The sequence below is a fragment of the Parasteatoda tepidariorum genome, chromosome 2, assembly GCF_982258835.1.
Source record: "Parasteatoda tepidariorum strain Cologne lab strain chromosome 2, Ptep-v5.0, whole genome shotgun sequence".
Lineage (NCBI taxonomy): Eukaryota > Metazoa > Arthropoda > Arachnida > Araneae > Theridiidae > Parasteatoda > Parasteatoda tepidariorum.
Genome location: NC_141756.1, coordinates 132,960,256 through 132,979,496, shown reverse-complemented (window position 1 = coordinate 132,979,496; position 19,241 = coordinate 132,960,256).

Sequence of the window (19,241 nt, the reverse complement as noted above, 5' to 3'; positions counted from 1 at the left end):
GAAGTAAAAAATAAAGGGGAAAAAAAACTCGAAAAACCACAGTAGCGGAGAGGGGCAATTCAGGGAAAAATGCATCGCCATGCGCTATGGAAGAGAGAGCGAGGAATTGATGTCGTTAAGAAAGGGTTCATATGACAGGGGTAGGAGGAATTATGGAATTTGTACCCAAGATTATATAATTGTACGGGAATAGGTGATTTACCGCTTTCTTTATAACGGACACTATTATGATGTTTTTTAGTGTAAATTTTAATCCATGTTTGGTTTGACTCATGTTGCTAAGGTTACACTGGCAAGGTAATAATTTTTTTTATTTGCTTCTTTTTTGTTTCTCCCTCGGCTACCGCAGTATTTCTAGATTTGTATTTCTTTATCTTTTATTTTTCGTTGACAACCGTATATTTTCTGTGTCAAATCAGTTTTGTTTTCTTCATTCACATCTATCGAATCTTGAGAATGGACGCTTAGTTTTGAGTGCTCGAAATACACTGAAGAGCCAAAAAAACTGGTACAGGCATGAGTATGCAAATAAAGGGGTATGGAGTCAATCAAAGTACAGCGCTGCGATCGGCAACGCGTATACGAAACAACGAGTCTCTAGCACAGTTCTTACATCGGTTACTGCTGCTACAATGCCAGGTTATACAGATTTAAGTGAGTCTGAACGCGGTGTTATAGTCGGCGCACGGGAGATGGGACGTAGCAACTCCGAGATAGCAATGGAATTTGGATTTTCACGTACGACCATTTCACGAGTATACCGTGAGTATCGGAAATCCGGTAAAACATCAAATCTACGACATCGCTGCGATCGGAAAAAGATCATGCAAGAACGGGATCAATGACGATTGACGAGAATCATTAAACGTGACAGGCGTGCAACCCTTCCACAAATTGCAGCAGATTTCAATGCTGGGCCATCAACAAGTGTCAGCGCCCGAACCATTCAACGAAACATCATCGATATGGGCTTTCGATACGGGCTTCCCTACACGATATTAGGTAGGTATACCAGTTTTTTTTTTTTTGGCTTTTCAGTGTATTTGTTTCAAATAGTTAAACATGGTAAGAAAAGTTTACATGTTTCGAGAGCTCAAAAATTGGCTCCCAGATTCTTAAGACCCGCCAGGCTTGAATAGCCTGTCGGGCCTTAAGAATCAGGACAACAAATCTTTCAAATACAATGTATTTCGGCCTACCGTCGATCCGTAGCCTATGAAAGCACCAATCATTTTACATGTTTCGTGAAATGTTTACTGGCCCTCATGTATGTACATATACTGAGTTGGGTTCAGCCTTTCATTATCATGCGCAACTCTGTTGTATTTTGCAAGAGATTCTCCATTTCAGGCTTCCTCCCTCTGAACTTGAACCGAAAAATATCTCTATCTTTTTATGGTAGCTAATGTAATAGAAAAAAAGAGTTCTTTGTCAGAAGCTAGTTATTTTGTCATGATCATGTGAAGTTTTTGAAAATTGTGCTTAAAAAATATTTTTCAGTGCTTGAAAGAAAGATTTGGCTACGCACTCTGTATAATTATGTTTATAACAATGTGTTATTCTTTTTTTTTTTTTATCAAGTTAGGATGTATGTAGTACAAAAGCTGAATTTTTCATTGTGTATTTCGTCCCGCAGTGGACTGATCGTTAAGACACGGTTCCCAGAAGATCACTGAAGTCAAGCATCACTGGCTGCGGTCAGTGTGCGGGTGGGAGACCATTTGGATCAGTCTGCGTAGGGACCGAGGGTGTGCGGTATGGGTCCTCGTTAAACTATTCTACCGTAAAGTGCTCGACTTCGCGTGCAGGTCGTTGGGCTACCGAAGCGGGGGTGCCATCCCCTCTGCAGAGGATAAAAATTGTGATGGCTTGTCTTCGGATCATCCTCAGGGATGTTTCCCAGACCGTCCCCAATAGCCCATTGTGCAGCCCTAGTTCTGCGTAAATTAACTACAACTACAACATCGTTGTGTATTTCAAATATTAATAGCAATTAAAAAAAATTCTGAAGTATTTCTTAAAGGTATAGTTATTTTTTAAGTTGAAACTTTAGATATTATTTAACCTTTATTTCTTAAAAAAAGCAACAACAAAAAATAATAATCTTTTTTTCCTGAAAAAAAAAATAAATAAATAAAGCATTTTTGAAATCCACCTTGCTTTTACCACTCACTATCCAGTCGTTCCAAGTTGCACAAAGGTTTTTATTGATGATGTTCGTTTAGCTTATTGTCATTGAAATCTTACTATTTAGATATTTTTTAAAATTGGTTTGCTGTTATATTTGATCTTGTTTCTTGCAGACTGTTAAATAGCAAGACTGTGTGGTTCATCGCAATTCCTGGAGGCAGGACAGGATGGATGCACGACTGTGGACTAGTACCCGTAAAATAGATAAGTGCGATTTTTGAAATATTTTATTATAGGAAGGGGTTGAATATTTATAGGAAGGGGTTGAGAATCATTTGTTAGAAACCCTAAGAACGGAAAGGCTTATTGTGAAAGAAAGACGAACCTCAAGGAAAAAGGTAGAGAAACTATGAAAAAACTATATACTGATAAAAGAAAGATTAAAATTATTGTGTAGAATTTCCAACCAATACCTTTTGCTATGGAATTTCCGTAGTTTCAGAAAATAATTTTCCTTTTGCGAAAATTATGTATGATTCTGACATTAGATTGAAAAGAAATGTCCACTATTACATGTAAATAATTTAAACAGACGTCAGATTGACAAATGTTTATGCTCATAATTTCTGAAGAGATTTTAAAAAAAAAAAAAAAACAAATTTGTTTTAAATATTTCGGTTTTAGTTCTCTACCGCAGGAAATATTTCTGTAACTTCGCTTGTTAGAGACTATGACAACCTTGATGACTTTTAATTCAATACTTTTACTCATTATTTTTAGTTATATTCTACAGCTTACAAAAAAATTACCTTTCGAAACGTTTGGTTTTGGTTTAGCTTGGTTTTTCATAATCTTACCATTAAAATAACTTCACATAAAGAGAAAACATTGTTTTCTTAAAGAATTTCACAATAAGCCTTTTTCATTGCACGATTCTAAAATTTATTTTTGTTCATGTTCTAAAATTAATACTGTTCGAATTTTATGATGTTTGAAATCTATTCAATGGCGAAGCACGCTTGTACCATTTAATACTCAAAATCGCATTCATCAAATTATTTTGGGGTGTCTCATTTGTAAACTTAAGTTTGAGATGTCACCTAAAATTGCTATACCTTATTTGCTTCGATTTTCGAAACAAGCTTTAATTTATAGTGGACTGACACTGGGTAATGTAATTTTTTTGTAACTTTATACCTCAATAGCGAATATGTTACCTTTAAAAGGTCACTATTCTAAAATTTAAAAATATAGTAAAAAGTTCGTTAGAATGACACTTTACAATAAGAGATGACATGGTTGTTAATGAGAAATACGCGTATCTGATGTTAAAATAGGAATAAAAATGACTTGATAGTGTCTTGTTAACCTCTTTTATTTCTCTATTGTGCACAGGGATCTGTTTAGAAGAAATTTGGGTCCGTTAACGTACCCTTCACAAAATAATTTATCTTTTAATCGGACACTTAACAAATTTGTTTATCTTCATTATTGTTTTGTTAATGAAATAAACCCTTCTCGGGGGAAAAAAGAAAGACGGTTCGAAACGGACTAAGTTTTCCAAGTTTCCTTAAGTTTTAATTCCAAATGTAGTATTCTAAGAAAATATTTCTATATTTACAAGCATCGTGTGCACATTCTTATTGATATTAAATGATAATTTTTTAGTAAATAAATAATTGATCAATTTATATTTATGCATAAAAATAATTAATAGAATATTATGTAAATAAAAATTAATTTCTGGCAATTTTTTAAATAAAATATCATAAATTTAAGAATTATTTAAATTTACTTATTGCGTATCACATTAAAAGGGATACATAACTTAAGTTGTGTTATTTAAAATACGGCAATTGAAATTATTAAAAATGTGAGGGGTTTTGTTTCCATTATTCGTCCGAAATGAATATTCTGTGTGTTCTAAATATCAAATATTTGTATGTTGCATTTCTAATTTAGTAGCAGCAATTGATGAACAGAATCTTGTATCTATTTACAATTTAAAAACTTCTTGAAAAGGTTTTTAGCAATTTTTGCAATAGCAGTACCCTATTTGGACAAATTCACAAAAGCAGCACCCTGGTTGAAAGAATGTGACTTAACTCTTTTTTTTATATTCACAAATTATGAGTAGTTTTTTCACAATTTTACAAAAACAGGACTTTTCACAAAATGTCTGGGCAGACCCCTGGTGTACAACTATTTTTAATTCAATTTACATAGAGTAGACTGGTTTTCATAGAGGTTTGTACACTGAATTAACTGCGCACTTCATAACAACCCGAAATATCTACAACAAGAATGTTTGAACAAAATGTTTTCAAATCGTAACAAGTTTTTTTGCAAGAAGAAAATAAAATGAGGGCAATACCTTTTCACGCCCTTCATAACAATGAATGTTAATTTAATTAGTCTAGAAATAAAATTAAAGGCCATTCTCTTGAAGTGAATGTCAGGATTTCTAAAAATATAGCAGAACTTGCCTTTTATTAAGAGTACTTAGCTCGTAGTTGCTAATAGATTTATTAAAATGAAAGGTTAAAATTGTAAAAATAAAATTATATTCATTTTTCGCTTTGCTACATTGGTACTAAAAATAAATTACGCATCCAATTCAAGCCATTTTGCAAAACATAACTCCCTGAAAAGCGGAAAAATTTATTTGTTTAGAAACAAAATTGTCGTAATGGCGGAAGGATAGTAATTTTTAACTCGTCAATATCATTTAATTCCTGGTATCTTCAACATTAGCATTTTGAGGGTGATTTGGAAATTCGTTATAATAGAGGTAACTAGAACTCGTTATGTGGAGTTTTTACTGTATCAGATTTTTTGAGTTTTCTTAAGTGGATTTAACTCGCCAGAGGCGGAGCAGCTGAGAACATCACCGAGCAACTGAAGTGGAGTTAAAATTTTAGAATTTTTATTTACCCGAAGGTCATTTAAAAATAAACTCTAAGTAAATTTTGTATTTTAAGTAGTTACTATAGTTCCAATAATAATTGCAGCCCCTGACAGATGACGCAAATGGGTGCGAAATGTTTTAACTAACAATCCCAATATAATTATGATAATCTCTATAATTAACTTTTACAATCCTATATGAAATATATCCTTGGAAAAAAATTTAGTGTAAAATATAAAGAATTCAATAATAAATATTATTTAAATATAAGGAATATTAACAAAGCACTTTAACCCTTTCCTGTTACAAAAAGCTACAAACAATTATAATTTGAAACATCTAAACGTTTCATCCTTTTTCTTGACAACCACCACTCTTAAAAAAAAACAGAGAACATAAGTATTATTGTATATTTAGTATCTACGATTGCAATTACTTATGTGACTTAAATCTACCCCCTGTCTGAAAAGGTTAAAGTTATGATGATTTTTTAACGGGTGAAAAACTATTAAATCCATAAAAAATAAAAAACACCTCAAAATTAAAACTTTCCAAAATGCCAATTAAAGTAGAATGTCTGAGTTTTCTTGGAATAATAATTAATAATATACGGTTTCCAGACAACTATAGATATTCAAGGAAGCGATTAATAATGTATACTTATTAGAAAGTTCTAAACAGTTAATGCATGTCCAGTTTAGATATTTTTTAAAGATTATCTTGAAAGGTGCTGGAGATGTTTCCAAGCCAGAGCAAAATCTGTTCTTAACTATGGAAAGCACATTTTCCCTGTTGGATAGTATAAGTCTCGTTGACTATTTGCCAAATCAATGTCTAAAAAGGAAAGTTACAATTCACGATTAAAAGTTCCTAAGTTTTTTTTTCTTTTGTAAGATTTAAAGGTTCGACCTTCAGTGATGGTTTGAGGTGCACCATCGACCGATGGCCCACGATAGATCGATGGACACTAACTTGTCTGGGAAATACGAGCGTCAAATCGCCACAATCATGCCCCTTTACGATATTATGGAGACATTGATACCAGGGCCCACAGCTATTTCGGGAAAATCTTATTTTACTTTAAGATTTATAAAATTCTTTGATTGTTTTTTTTTTTAAATCTAGGGTATGTAATGCCGTTTGAGTTTTGCGTCAATCGAGTCTGGCAAGCTTGCATTAAATTCAGTCTTATCGTTCAATCTGCCTCTTCCTAGATAATGATGATTTAATTCAAGTTAAATTTTTTCGAACGATTTTAAGTAGTATGAAGTGAATAAGATATATATATATATATATATATATATATATATATATATATAACCGTCGTCCGTCGTTGAACAACCGGTTCAATTTTTTGGTTTACGACTGCTAGTGTTCAACTCCGTAGCCTTGTAACTTTGAACCCAATCCAGAAGACAATGGAACTCCTGGATCAAGTATTGGGAGAAATTTGCCTTCGTGGAGGACTTTCTAATGGAACTATCCCTCATTTGCTTTACATGGAGGGGAAGACCACAAGAACCTCCCACGGTTAGTCTGACGGCAAAGGGGCTCTAACCCATGACCCGCCTATCACTGAGGATATTTTACGTCAGCACTGTGGTCGGTGCGAGATGCGGGTGAAATTCGAATCAACCTGCCGACGCTGGGATGGAACCTCGGAATGATTACCTTTATTAGGATAAAACTTTTGAAATGATGAACTATAAAATTCCTCTTTCATTCCCCACTCTTTTCATTCGTACTCTTTTTTTTTTTTTTTTTTTTAAATTAAGTTCCTACGGGGCTCTGTCACTGTTTTAAAACAGGGCCATCTCCTTGAAACGAAGGAAGTAGTTTTTTGATCATACTGTAATTTAAACAAGCTGATTACTTATTAATTAATAAAATTGAATACTCGATAAATTGTGGTTGATGAACAATATGGAATAAAGGACAAAGCTAAAAAATATATACCTACAAAATTATTAAAGCTAGAATAATTTCTTTTTTTTTTGTATTTATTATTATTTGTTGCCTATGACTTTGTTATTAAATTAAGCAAAACACATTTTTATAAATTTATCTTTTCGAAATAAAGATTTACTTAATTAAGTATCTTTTTTGTCTTGATATTACTGGAGGAAAACTCATGATGTCCAAATTTTAACACAACCGTACAATTTCCCCATGCCAATTCCCCCCCTTAATCCCCACCACATCATGCCTATTTTCATGGTACCTTTACTTATATTAACATATTTGGTACTTAATTAAACAGTTTCAATTACGATAATGCGAGTAGTATCTATTATCAAAATTTAAGCATCATTAGAGTGAAAAATAGTATGGCGTTTTTTTTAAGGTTCTAAGCGAATAAGTGTTAAATATTAATCGATTAATTTTAGTTTTTGATCCGTAAGTTATTTTTTTAATGATCCTTTATTTTACTTAGTTTATAGAATGCGTTTTAAAAGTGGAACTACGAGGGAAATAAATACGTGGTTTCAGATAAGTTAAGAAATATAAATGTAGTGGCCTCACTATCCACGCTGATGATTTAGCTTATCCGGTATATCTAATACAATAATTACATGTTAAAGAACGTGGAAAAACTCCTATTTTGATTAAATAAAGCTGTAGGCTAGCAAACATTTCTGATATTGTTTTATAAATACTTAAATGAAAAATAAACGAAAAAATACGTAGAGAAAGATTAATTTTTTAAACGAAATATCTTTTTTGAACGGTATAAATTAGATTTTGGTACGAGTTTTAGGATCGAAGGCTAAATTTGAACCTTCAGGAGGAAGCTGGCACAAATTGTGCTGGAATTACAAGACCAAATTTCTTTTAAAATTAGTGTTACATAGTTGCATACCAAATGTACATTTGATGTTTGTTAATATTGCAATTGGATTTTTTTTTGTCTATAATTTAGCGTTTTTTTTTAAAGTATTTCAGATATAATTTTGGTATTTTTATTTTATACTGTTTTTTTTGTCACGGTTAGTAAAAATTAATTTAAGTATCTACTATTAAGTAATATTGCTAACAAAACTAAGTAAACTTGACTAGAAATTTCAAGTTAAAGAAAAATCTTATTGTTTTTTTCGGATAACAAAAGACGTACATTTTTATTTGCGATTTCAAAAATATATTTTAAGATTGTTTACTATAGCAAAAATATTTATTTAATTTTTGCTAAAAAAAAAACTCTAAGTTTGAGCTTCATTTGTAATTCGAATATAATTGAATTTCGATTTAAGAATGAAATTTTCATTCAGAAAAGAAGCTTTCTTATTATTGTAGTGTGGTTAGATCACGTGACGTGAATTATCCAAGTTAGATCACTTGAAACTTATTATTTAAAAAGCATTTGTAAGCAATTAAGAGTTTGTTTTTTTAAATAATTAAATATGGCACAATTGTTACTTAATTTTAAAGAAATATCGAGCGTTCAAATATCGTGTGCTTAAACGAGAGATAGAAACTTTGTGTCTAGATAAAATGTTGACAGAATTGTAAGGAATTTTAAAGGACATTAATTAAATTGTTTTTCGTATCGCTTTGTATTTTTTTATTTTCAATATTTACTATGTTGCAATCGCTTCGTGGGTTAAACTATTTATTTTTCTTTTTAACAGAGAATCATTTTCAAGATTAGGATTCAAGTTTTTACTATTTCAGAAATTAAATATGACACAGGCATGAAAATGACCTCTAATTTATTTATATATTTTTCGACAATGTTTCGATCGTCAACCTGACATCTTACGGCCGAATGTTAACACTATACATAGATTTTTTTTCAGTATTTGATTTTTAAAAAACTTCCATTAATAAAATATATTGATGGAATTTTTTTTTAGTTTTAACTTTAGCCGCAATATAACAAGACAGTTTTTCTCGTCTGTTTTTTTTATTCCTTTAAAGATAGATCAATAGGGAACAAAAAAAAAACTTTTTAAAAATTTTAATTCGAATTTTCATTGAGTCATTAATTATGAAAAATTATAATTTTTAATAAATATATTGATTTTTGCTTCTGTTATGTATTCCAAAACGTTATCAAATTGGATCGTTTAATGATGAGCAACCAATTATAGCATTGTACTTATAATATATATATATATATATATATATATATATATATATATATATATATATATATATATATATATATATATATATATATATATATATATATATATATATATATATATATATATATATATATATATATATATATATATATATATATATATATATATAATTTTAAAAACCTGTTTTATTCAAAATTTTCATACTTAAATTGTTCTTTATATTAACTAAGTATTTTTGAACTTGATCGAATAAGAACTATTTTTCCAATTAAATATTAATATTCTGTAAGATTCAGTGTTTGTATGTTTAATTTTTAAATGCGCTTTACTTTCAAAACATAATGATTTCAATTTTTATTGACTGCGATATATTAATGTGAGTACTTAAATACTGAAAAATAAAGTGAAACAAACATCGAAGAAATTGATATTAATTATTATAAATTGATATAAATTGAACATTAAGTAACATAAATTGCTCCATAAATCTATATTAATTTTATTCATTTCTTGGCTGTACTGATTGCCTACATCTGTTTCATATTAATTTAATTTATATCTTGGCTGTCTATTTTACTTTTTGTCGATATCTGATCAGGCATAACACTATCATAGCCAGCTCCATTGCAGTGCTGGGTTCATATTTTGGAGACTTAAAATTTGTCATATATTAATATTAGACAACTAATCAAAATAGGAAAATATCATAAAATAATATAAATTAGTGGGCTGCACCCCTTGCTCGCTAACGCTCGCCAACCCCCGAAAATTGCTACGCAATCTTATATGGTTTGCTTCGCAAACCAAGCTCGCTTCGCTGGCTACTAACTTAGGTACATTGCAAATGCACAAAATTCTAAGAATTCTAAACTATCATTCAAATCCATATAACAACTTTTTTTTAAAAAAAAATTACATCTTTTTAGTAAATACTAAGTCATTAAAATAAATTTGAATTCAAATAAATGACATGTAATTCGTTAAACCTATTAGAAATGTGCTATAGTATAAAATCTTTAGATAAAATTTCGAAATCTTATCTCTTTAAAAAGGTTAAAATTTTGGCTATAATTAAGTCTATTAAAAGTTGAAATAAGTGAATTGCAATGGAAAAATCTGCATAAACAAAAAATTATGCTTTTAAAAAATAATAACCATGAACGATTCACAACTTTGTTAAAAACATAAGTATAAGTCTTAGAACTTGGACATACAAAAGAAAAACTTGCAGAAACTAAACATTAATTTGCAATGAATACTAAATACGAACAAATACTGAGAAAGATTAAGGGCTTTGTTAGTAACAAAAAAAAATTACTATTAAAGATTAAGAACTTCCTTAAACACACAATTATAAATTTCTGGACTTGGAGCTATCACTGTTAGGCTGTCAAATGATCTAACCCTAGAGAGGCCAACATAAAGTTGCCCATGACTAAAAACTGGTTTAGTCGAAACTAAACTGATTCTTTAAAAAGTCTGGCTTTTGACTTTAAACGTACTGGGAACTGCTTTCTTTTTTTAAAAAATGACATGTTGTTGTCTGATGGAATCAAAGGTATCCTAGGAATAAGAAATGTCGTCAAATAAATTCGTAATGTATAAATTCGTGAAAAAAAGCGCTTTCGACAAAATACGAAAATAGAGATCTATCGACAAAAACTACTCACTTCTGCCTAGTTTAATAGTACAAGATTACCGCAGCTGATAGGGTGAATTTCAGAAGAGATCACATTTGGTGAGAATGCTCTCTCTGGTTATTTTAGTTTCCGCTTTTAAAAGCGCTATATGTTGAGCCACATCAGCTAGATTTGGCATGTGACATTTTTAGCGGCAATCATTGGTCGATTTTCTAGCGTTGCCATTCGGGGAGTTGTAATGAGGCTTTTTTTTGTCGCCGTGTAAGAGAAATATATATAATAAGCTGAACTGTTCTTTTTTTGCTTAACGAAATTTTTGTTTAAGGAAATTTATTACTGATTGATTTATTCCACCTTTTACAGCGAAAAAATAAGCAGGGAAAAGAATTACAAATTAAAACTTGGAGTGAAGTTGAAACGATTTCAACTCATAAAAAATTAACTTTGACATTGTCACATTTTATTATAGATTTGAAATAAATATTAAGGAAACATTATAAATTCCTTCGCGTGCGACAATTCGAATTTTTAAATTTATTGTTTTTACTAGTAACAACTATTTTGGTAAACGTTTTTTTTAAATGAGCATGATTTAGTGAATTTTTTATTCCCTCAGTTAGATTTAAATTTCTTCTTTATAATAATTAAATTCAGTAAATGTAGTTCTTGGAAAAATACGAGTACAATTGAATTTTTATCCCCCATATTTGTCTTAGAGTAAGTTCCTACGCTCCCGTAAAACATATTAGCATTTTTGATAGAGTGCTTAATCGGAATTCCGCGAAGGGAAATTGTTGAAGTCCCTTTTCCTCCCTCTGAAGTTTCTCTAAAAATCATTTCCTTGGGATAAAACTGGTTGACCTTTATACAGGGATGAGATTTTTTTTGTCTCTTGAATTTCAGCCTTTTTATCAAAAACTCCGATTCTCTAAAAGTTTCGTTTTTTTTAAATAAATATCCCGTTTTTTTTTAAATTGAGTCATTGAAGTAAAATAATTATATTTATTTACGATTTTCAAAGATAAACAGAAAATTCAATCTACGCCCTAGCTGCTAACCCTTCCGCATTTTTACTTATTTTAGCTATTTTCTCCGATTTCACGCACAGAAAATAAGATTTTCCGTATTTTTTATCCGTCGGCTGGATAGCTCGTATTTTCGTAATTCAGATCTCGATTTTTATTCACGCGATTTTAATATCAATCATCGATTTTCGTATTTACCTGATTTAAAAGTTGCACATTGCGATTCTTATTTACGCTATTTAAATATCGTGTATTATGATTCTTATTTACGACATTTAAAAATCCAATATCGTGTTTCGTATTTATGCATTTTTAAAATCTCGATTTTATTATCAAATCTCGATTTTCGTATTTACCTGATTTAAAAGTTGAACGTTGCGATTCTTATTCAGGCGATTTAAATATTGTACAGTGCGATTCTTACTTACGAGATTTAAAAAATCAATATCGCGATTTGTAATTACGAGCTTTTAAAGCCCTATGTAGCAATTCGTATTCACGTGAGCTTAAAATCCAATATCATGATTCGTTTTTGTGGTTGTAATATCGCGCGATTTAAAAATTATGCATCGTGATCAAAAAATTAAAAAATCATGATTTGTATTTTCGCATTTTTTAAATTCGATGTAGAGTTTCATATTTACGTGATTTAAAAGTCTCATATCGGAATTTATGTTCACATGGTTTACAAATTTAAAAATCGCACTTTTTTGTCAAATTTTTGTTTATATATATATATATATATATATTTCCTTTTTTTCTTCTTTTTTTTTGTTTTTTGGATTTCCTCTTTTATACTTTCTGACTACTCTCATCCCTGTAATATGTAACTGATACGTTATTAGTTCTTTCCTTTCTCACCTTTTTTTAATCTTTATTTTTAATGTTTTTTTTCTTCCTTTTTACTAATAACCACCTTGTTGCCTGCAATGCTGTTGTCTGGGGAAGACACTAGAATGTGCAATGGGCGTTGTAGGATGATGATGTCCCACCTCGTTGGAGGTAGGGAGGCCCAGTAACACTTTGAAAGTACCAGGCAGTACAAAACTCTCTTTTGTTATTATTTAAGCTCTAACGTTTCCTCATATATTTTAAATATTTTTTTTCTAATATGTAACTGATACGTTATTTGTTCTTTCCTTTCTCACCTTTTTTTAATGTTTATTTTTAATGTTTTTTTTTCTTCCTTTTTACTAATAACCACCTTGTTGCCTGCAATGCTGTTGTCTGGGGAAGACACTAGAAAGTGCAATGGGCGTTGTAGGATGATGATGTCCCACCTCGTTGGAGGTAGGGAGGCCCAGTAACACTTTCAAAGTACCAGGCAGTACAAAACTCTCTTTTGTTATTATTTAAGCTCTAACGTTTCCTCATATTTTTTAAATATTTTTTTTCTAATATGTAACTGATACGTTATTCGCTCTTTCCTTTCTCACCTTTTTTTAATGTTTTTTTTTCTTCCTTTTTACTAATAACCACCTTGTTGCCTGCAATGTTGTTGTCTGGGGAAGACACTAGAATGTGCAATGGGCGTTGTAGGATGATGATGTCCCACCTCGTTGGAGGTAGGGAGGCCCAGTAACACTTTCAAAGTACCAGGCAGTACAAAACTCTCTTTTGTTATTATTTAAGCTCTAACGTTTCCTCATATATTTTAAATATTTTTTTTCTAATATGTAACTGATACGTTATTTGTTCTTTCCTTTCTCACCTTTTTTTAATCTTTATTTTTAATGTTTTTTTTCTTTCTTTTTACTAATAACCACCTTGTTGCCTGCAATGCTGTTGTCTGGGGAAGACACTAGAAAGTGCAATGGGCGTTGTAGGATGATGATGTCCCACCTCGTTGGAGGTAGGGAGGCCCAGTAACACTTTCAAAGTACCAGGCAGTACAAAACTCTCTTTTGTTATTATTTAAGCTCTAACGTTTCCTCATATTTTTTAAATATTTTTTTTCTAATATGTAACTGATACGTTATTTGTTCTTTCCTTTCTCACCTTTTTTTAATCTTTATTTTTAATGTTTTTTTTCTTTCTTTTTACTAATAACCTCCTTGTTGCCTGCAATGCTGTTGTCTGGGGAAGACACTAGAAAGTGCAATGGGCGTTGTAGGATGATGATGCCCCACCTCGTTGGAGGTAGGGAGGCCCAGTAACACTTTCAAAGTACCAGGCAGTACAAAACTCTCTTTTGTTATTATTTAAGCTCTAACGTTTCCTCATATATTTTAAATATTTTTTTTCTAATATGTAACTCATACGTTATTTGTTCTTTCCTTTCTCACCTTTTTTTAATCTTTATTTTTAATGTTTTTTTTCTTTCTTTTTACTAATAACCACCTTGTTGCCTGCAATGCTGTTGTCTGGGGAAGACGCTAGAATGTGCAATGGGCGTTGTAGGATGATGATGTCCCACCTCGTTGGAGGTAGGGAGGCCCAGTAACACTTTCTAAGTATCAGGCAGTACAAAACTCTCTTTTGTTATTATTTAAGCTCTAACGTTTCCTCATATTTTTTAAATATTTTTTTTCTAATATGTAACTGATACGTTATTTGTTCTTTCCTTTCTCACCTTTTTTTAATCTTTATTTTTAATGTTTTTTTTCTTTCTTTTTACTAATAACCTCCTTGTTGCCTGCAATGCTGTTGTCTGGGGAAGACACTAGAAAGTGCAATGGGCGTTGTAGGATGATGATGTCCCACCTCGTTGGAGGTAGGGAGGCCCAGTAACACTTTCAAAGTACCAGGCAGTACAAAACTCTCTTTTGTTATTATTTAAGGTCTAACGTTTCCTCATATTTTTTAAATATTTTTTTTCTAATATGTAACTGATACGTTATTTGTTCTTTCCTTTCTCACCTTTTTTTAATGTTTATTTTTAATGTTTTTTTTTCTTCCTTTTTACTAATAACCACCTTGTTGCCTACAATGCTGTTGTCTGGGGAAGACACTAGAATGTGCAATGGGCGTTGTAGGATGATGATGTCCCACCTCGTTGGAGCTAGGGAGGCCTAGCAACACTTTCAAAGTATCTGGCAGTACAAAACTCTCTTTTGTTATTATTTAAGCTCTAACGTTTCCTCATATTTTTTAAATATTTTTTTTCTAATATGTAACTGATACGTTATTTGTTCTTTCCTTTCTCACCTTTTTTTAATCTTTATTTTTAATGTTTTTTTTCTTTCTTTTTACTAATAACCACCTTGTTGCCTGCAATGCTGTTGTCTGGGGAAGACACTAGAAAGTGCAATGGGCGTTGTAGGATGATGATGTCCCACCTCGTTGGAGGTAGGGAGGCCCAGTAACACTTTCAAAGTACCAGGCAGTACAAAACTCTCTTTTGTTATTATTTAAGCTCTAACGTTTCCTCATATTTTTTAAATATTTTTTTTCTAATATGTAACTGATACGTTATTTGTTCTTTCCTTTCTCACCTTTTTTTAATCTTTACTTTTAATGTTTTTTTTCTTTCTTTTTACTAATAACCACCTTGTTGCCTGCAATGCTGTTGTCTGGGGAAGACACTAGAAAGTGCAATGGGCGTTGTAGGATGATGATGTCCCACCTCGTTGGAGGTAGGGAGGCCCAGTAACACTTTCTAAGTATCAGGCAGTACAAAACTCTCTTTTGTTATTATTTAAGCTCTAACGTTTCCTCATATTTTTTAAATATTTTTTTTCTAATATGTAACTGATACGTTATTTGTTCTTTCCTTTCTCACCTTTTTTTAATCTTTATTTTTAATGTTTTTCTTTCTTTCTTTTTACTAATAACCACCTTGTTGCCTGCAATGCTGTTGTCTGGGGAAGACGCTAGAATGTGCAATGGGCGTTGTAGGATGATGATGTCCCACCTCGTTGGAGGTAGGGAGGCCCAGTAACACTTTCTAAGTATCAGGCAGTACAAAACTCTCTTTTGTTATTATTTAAGCTCTAACGTTTCCTCATATATTTTAAATATTTTTTTTCTAATATGTAACTGATACGTTATTTGTTCTTTCCTTTCTCACCTTTTTTTAATCTTTATTTTTAATGTTTTTTTTTCTTTCTTTTTACTAATAACCACCTTGTTGCCTGCAATGCTGTTGTCTGTGGAAGACGCTAGAATGTGCAATGGGCGTTGTAGGATGATGATGTCCCACCTCGTTGGAGGTAGGGAGGCCCAGTAACACTTTCAAAGTACCAGGCAGTACAAAACTCTCTTTTGTTATTATTTAAGCTCTAACGTTTCCTCATATTTTTTAAATATTTTTTTTCTAATATGTAACTGATACGTTATTTGTTCTTTCCTTTCTCACCTTTTTTTAATCTTTATTTTTAATGTTTTTTTTTCTTTCTTTTTACTAATAACCACCTTGTTGCCTGCAATGCTGTTGTCTGTGGAAGACGCTAGAATGTGCAATGGGCGTTGTAGGATGATGATGTCCCACCTCGTTGGAGGTAGGGAGGCCCAGTAACACTTTGAAAGTACCAGGCAGTACAAAACTCTCTTTTGTTATTATTTAAGCTCTAACGTTTCCTCATATATTTTAAATATTTTTTTTCTAATATGTAACTGATACGTTATTTGTTCTTTCCTTTCTCACCTTTTTTTAATGTTTATTTTTAATGTTTTTTTTTCTTCCTTTTTACTAATAACCACTTTGTTGCCTGCAATGCTGTTGTCTGGGGAAGACACTAGAAAGTGCAATGGGCGTTGTAGGATGATGATGTCCCACCTCGTTGGAGGTAGGGAGGCCCAGTAACACTTTCAAAGTACCAGGCAGTACAAAACTCTCTTTTGTTATTATTTAAGCTCTAACGTTTCCTCATATTTTTTAAATATTTTTTTTCTAATATGTAACTGATACGTTATTCGCTCTTTCCTTTCTCACCTTTTTTTAATGTTTTTTTTTCTTCCTTTTTACTAATAACCACCTTGTTGCCTGCAATGTTGTTGTCTGGGGAAGACACTAGAATGTGCAATGGGCGTTGTAGGATGATGATGTCCCACCTCGTTGGAGGTAGGGAGGCCCAGTAACACTTTCAAAGTACCAGGCAGTACAAAACTCTCTTTTGTTATTATTTAAGCTCTAACGTTTCCTCATATATTTTAAATATTTTTTTTCTAATATGTAACTGATACGTTATTTGTTCTTTCCTTTCTCACCTTTTTTTAATCTTTATTTTTAATGTTTTTTTTCTTTCTTTTTACTAATAACCACCTTGTTGCCTGCAATGCTGTTGTCTGGGGAAGACACTAGAAAGTGCAATGGGCGTTGTAGGATGATGATGTCCCACCTCGTTGGAGGTAGGGAGGCCCAGTAACACTTTCAAAGTACCAGGCAGTACAAAACTCTCTTTTGTTATTATTTAAGCTCTAACGTTTCCTCATATTTTTTAAATATTTTTTTTCTAATATGTAACTGATACGTTATTTGTTCTTTCCTTTCTCACCTTTTTTTAATCTTTATTTTTAATGTTTTTTTTCTTTCTTTTTACTAATAACCTCCTTGTTGCCTGCAATGCTGTTGTCTGGGGAAGACACTAGAAAGTGCAATGGGCGTTGTAGGATGATGATGTCCCACCTCGTTGGAGGTAGGGAGGCCCAGTAACACTTTCAAAGTACCAGGCAGTACAAAACTCTCTTTTGTTATTATTTAAGGTCTAACGTTTCCTCATATTTTTTAAATATTTTTTTTCTAATATGTAACTGATACGTTATTTGTTCTTTCCTTTCTCACCTTTTTTTAATGTTTATTTTTAATGTTTTTTTTTCTTCCTTTTTACTAATAACCACCTTGTTGCCTACAATGCTGTTGTCTGGGGAAGACACTAGAATGTGCAATGGGCGTTGTAGGATGATGATGTCCCACCTCGTTGGAGGTAGGGAGGCCTAGCAACACTTTCAAAGTATCTGGCAGTACAAAACTCTCTTTTGTTATTATTTAAGCTCTAACGTTTCCTCATATTTTTTAAATATTTTTTTTCTAATATGTAACTGATACGTTATTTGTTCTTTCCTTTCTCACCTTTTTTTAATCTTTATTTTTAATGTTTTTTTTCTTTCTTTTTACTAATAACCACCTTGTTGCCTGCAATGCTGTTGTCTGGGGAAGACACTAGAAAGTGCAATGGGCGTTGTAGGATGATGATGTCCCACCTCGTTGGAGGTAGGGAGGCCCAGTAACACTTTCAAAGTACCAGGCAGTACAAAACTCTCTTTTGTTATTATTTAAGCTCTAACGTTTCCTCATATTTTTTAAATATTTTTTTTCTAATATGTAACTGATACGTTATTTGTTCTTTCCTTTCTCACCTTTTTTTAATCTTTACTTTTAATGTTTTTTTTCTTTCTTTTTACTAATAACCACCTTGTTGCCTGCAATGCTGTTGTCTGGGGAAGACACTAGAAAGTGCAATGGGCGTTGTAGGATGATGATGTCCCACCTCGTTGGAGGTAGGGAGGCCCAGTAACACTTTCAAAGTACCAGGCAGTACAAAACTCTCTTTTGTTATTATTTAAGCTCTAACGTTTCCTCATATATTTTAAATATTTTTTTTCTAGTATGTAACTGATACGTTATTTGTTCTTTCCTTTCTCACCTTTTTTTAATCTTTATTTTTAATGTTTTTTTTTCTTTCTTTTTACTAATAACCACCTTGTTACCTGCAATGCTGTTGTCTGTGGAAGACGCTAGAATGTGCAATGGGCGTTGTAGGATGATGATGTCCCACCTCGTTGGAGGTAGGGAGGCCCAGTAACACTTTCTAAGTATCAGGCAGTACAAAACTCTCTTTTGTTATTATTTAAGCTCTAACGTTTCCTCATATTTTTTAAATATTTTTTTTCTAATATGTAACTGATACGTTATTTGTTCTTTCCTTTCTCACCTTTTTTTAATCTTTATTTTTAATGTTTTTCTTTCTTTCTTTTTACTAATAACCACCTTGTTGCCTGCAATGCTGTTGTCTGGGGAAGACGCTAGAATGTGCAATGGGCGTTGTAGGATGATGATGTCCCACCTCGTTGGAGGTAGGGAGGCCCAGAAACACTTTCTAAGTATCAGGCAGTACAAAACTCTCTTTTGTTATTATTTAAGCTCTAACGTTTCCTCATATATTTTAAATATTTTTTTTCTAATATGTAACTGATACGTTATTTGTTCTTTCCTTTCTCACCTTTTTTTAATCTTTATTTTTAATGTTTTTTTTTCTTTCTTTTTACTAATAACCACCTTGTTGCCTGCATTGCTGTTGTCTGTGGAAGACGCTAGAATGTGCAATGGGCGTTGTAGGATGATGATGTCCCACCTCGTTGGAGGTAGGGAGGCCCAGTAACACTTTCAAAGTACCAGGCAGTACAAAACTCTCTTTTGTTATTATTTAAGCTCTAACGTTTCCTCATATTTTTTAAATATATTTTTTCTAATATGTAACTGATACGTTATTTGTTCTTTCCTTTCTCACCTTTT